General features: G+C 43.6%; 1 pseudogene; it reads left to right on the plus strand.

The window, feature by feature from the left end:
- The first annotated feature begins 2,335 nt into the window (after nucleotides 1-2,335).
- LOC118879917 lies at nucleotides 2,336-3,443 on the plus strand (annotated as a pseudogene).
- Nucleotides 3,444-3,737: the final 294 nt, after the last annotated feature.

Below are 3,737 nucleotides of genomic sequence, written 5' to 3' on the forward strand. Positions count from 1 at the left end.
CTTTAATCCACTTGACTGTTGATGGGTGGGGCTGGGTTCCCTCCTTGTTGGTTGTTTTGCCTGAGGCAACCCAACACTGGAGCCTACCTGGGCTCTTTGGTGGGGCTAATGACAGACTCTGGGAGGGCTCATGCCAAGGAGTACTTCCCAGAACTTCTGCTGCCAGTGTCCTTGTCACCATGGTGAAACAGAGCTACCCCCAACCTCTGCAGGAGACTTTCCAACACTAGCAGGTAGGTCTGGTTCAGCCTCCCCCGGGGTCACTGCTCCTTCCCCTGGGTCCCGATGTGCACACTATTTTGTGTGTGCCCTCCAAGAGTGGGGTCTGTTTCCCCCAGTCCTGTTGAAGTCCTGCAATCAATTCCCACTAGGCTTCAAAGTCTGATTCTCTATGAATTCCTCCTCCTGTTGCCGGATCCCCAGGTTGGGAAGCCTAACATGGGACTCGGAACCCTCACTCCAGTGGGTGGACTTCCGTGGTATAAGTGTTCGCCAGTCTGTGAGTCACCCACCCACCAGTTACGGGATTTGATTTTACTCTGATTGCACCCCTCCTACCGTCTCATTGTGGCTCCTCCTTTGTCTTTGGATGTGGGTTATCTTTTTTGGTGAGTTCCAGTGTCTTCCTGTTGATGATTGTCCAGCAGCTAGTTGTGATTCTGGTGTTCTTGCAAAAGGGAGTGAGAGCACATCCTTCTACTCTGCCATCTTGGTTCCTCCTCCCAGGTCTTCATTTTTTAATGAAGGTTCCAGAGTCATATAAAACTTATATAAATGTATATGTTTCCTCTTGCTAATGTCTTTTGTCAGTCCAACTTACAGGGCCCCAGTATGAGAATCTAAGATGCGTACAGGAAGAGAATTTTCCTCCCCTACACTAGTCAGCCGCTTACATTACCAGAAGAACATTGGAGGGTTTGAACAATTTTCTTCTGCCCCATTACATATTTCTTCTTTCTGCCTGAAATTTCCCATTCAGTGCTTTGTGCCTTGCATGATTCTGGGTTCCTTTACTCTCTTTTGAAAACATCATTATGATAGGGATAGAGTAGTATAATTAAGTAGACAGTTTAGAAATCCCACTAGGAGATTAAGGAGAGAAGGGGAATTTTAAGGGAGTTTGAGAGACTGTTGTAAGCTAATGACCACTCAAGAAAAGAATCCAGTAACCTAGCAACAATCTGCACTTCCTTGAAGGAAGACCAGGTGTATCCAAGTGTCAGACACACTCAAGACAGAAGTCGTGATAATCAAAACACAAGACAATAGATATGGGGCCTGAATCTTGTTACATGAAGTCAGAGAGTTAATAGTCCCTGAAGAGTAGCATTTCTGCATGTAGACAAGACAGAAATATAGGTGAAAGGGAAAAAAAAAAAAAAAAACTAGTTGAAATGGGACAATATACAGAAACCTGAGATGAATTACCATATTTTAGTATATGTTACTACCCTTTTGTTAATATACATATGATTTAAATAGTGCCATGAGAGTCCCAGTTAAACCATAAAAGGCCAAGGGAGGAACTAATAATGTAAGCCTTGAGGTCTGCCCAAGAATGAGGAAGAAGATGATCTTCTCCCCTCCCCACTTTTTCTTTGATTATAAAAGTGTAGTCCTCTTTGTTCTTGGGGCTGCTGCACTCCCTTGCCACTCTGCTTGTGTCACTCACAAGTATCCTATGCTAATAAATTCACTCTTTGCCCCACAGTGAATTCTTTCTGCAAAGAATGAGACAAAAGAACCTGAGCTTCATTAAGTCCTGAAAACAAGTGAGCAGTTTTAATCAAGACAGTGGTTTTGAGGCCCCTCCTCGTCAGGAATCATACGTTCAAGTCCCAATCTGAGTTTTAGCTGAGTTTGAGTCCCATTCGAGAAGGAGTGCAGTTTCAATTAGCTTCTATCAGGTTTTACAGTCCTTCATGATACAATAGATGTTTCAACCAGGCAGAAAAAGCTCTGAAAAGGGGGATGGACTATACTCTAAATAAAAGTCACACTTTTTCCATGGCGTTACCTAGATGATTTCTAAATAATTATTATAACCTTTATAATACTATACTCCTTCAGGGCATTTTTTGGTTTATACATAATTTTAAACTATATGCTTTTATCCACAACAGTGTAAAATGACATAAAATTAAATTTAATAGCTAATAGACTGGGTTTCAGAAGCAAATTTTATTGCAATTCCGTTAGGCTGGAATGATGGAGCAAACCCAGAAAGACGAAATATTAAAAAATTAATGCAAGGGCCTAAGTCAAGAGCAAAGCGCGGGACCGACGAAAGTATCAGCCCACGGTGTCATCATGCCCTGGAGACGACAGAGCGTGCCGGCTTCCGATGAAAGCAAAAATTAAAAAGGCCCTTGACATTAGGAGTAGACTAGAGGGAAGTGAAAAACATCTAAAGATGAAGGTATTTCAGACCATCTGCAGGCAGCTTATAAGTTCAAAGGGGTATTCTGTAAAACCAGCCCCCAGTGTGGTCTTCTCCACTTCCTCTTATACGTGTGGCGGGAAGAAAAAAGTGAACCGTTATGAAGAAGTGGACCAAAAACAGTACTCTGATTTAGTAAGGTCTGTCTTGTCATTCAGAGGCCACGCTCAGACTCCACACCCTTTGTTCGAGGAAGATGCTTTACTCTATGGACCTGTGAGGAAGTGTAAGGCCCCAAAGCAAGAAGAAGAGACAGGAGGTCCACGAAACTGGGGTCCTATCTTCAGTCTGGAGAAAAGCAGAAAACCAAATGCAACAAATGATCCTACAATTCCTCTGAAAATTACTTTGCAAAGGAATATGATACCAAGGGTGACCCGAGTCCTTCAGCAGACCATGAACTCAGAACAGACTTCCTGTTTGGAGAGGTGGAAACAGTGGATGATTCTGGAACTGGGAGAGGATGGTTTTGCAGAATATACTAAAAACATGTTTTTACAAGGGAAATGGTTTCATGAAGCCTTGGAAAGCATACTTTCACCCCAGGGAAACTTAAAAGAGCGAGATGAAAATCTCCTCGAATCTGGCTACATCCAAAGGGTCCAGCATGTTCTGAGAGATGTCAGTGGAGTGTGGGCTCTGGAAAAGTGCCGGTTAACGTGAGATCCTAAAGTATGTAGGTCGGCTGCACTGTGTGGCTGATTATCAGGGCAAGCTCTGTGTGACTGATCGGAAGACATCTGAGAAACCAAAGCTTTTCATCCGAAATACATTTGACAACCCGCTGCAAGTCATGGTGTATGTTGGTGCCATAAGCTATAAGGCCAACTACAGCTTTCAGGTTCAGTGTGGCTTGATCATGGTGGCCTACAGAGACGGGTCCCCCACCCACCCACATTTCATGGACGCAGAGCTCTGCTCCCAGTACTAGGCAAAGTGACTTCTTCGACTAGAAGAATATACAAAGAAGGAAAAGAACCTGAATATTCAGAAACTAGATTAGGGGCAGGAAGCTGTGTGGGAACGTTCAGGACTTTCTCACAGTTTGGGAAGATGTATTGCTGTTTCCTGTGATCTAGAATAAGGTGCCACAGGGTCTGAGAGCTGCAGTAACACAAGCTGAACTAGTAATTTGTTGAAATTTATTGCAACCAAAAAGGCAAAGCCGGAAAAGTTAAATTAAAAAGCCAGACTTCGGCACATAAAAGACCAGCTCTGCTATCTCTGACTAGCATTTACCCGAAAAAGGGCAAGCAGCATTGGCACAGTGTTGGTGCCTCTTGGACCCCCATAGACC

Source organism: Balaenoptera musculus, chromosome 14 (assembly GCF_009873245.2).
Source record: "Balaenoptera musculus isolate JJ_BM4_2016_0621 chromosome 14, mBalMus1.pri.v3, whole genome shotgun sequence".
Taxonomy (NCBI): Eukaryota; Metazoa; Chordata; class Mammalia; order Artiodactyla; family Balaenopteridae; genus Balaenoptera; species Balaenoptera musculus.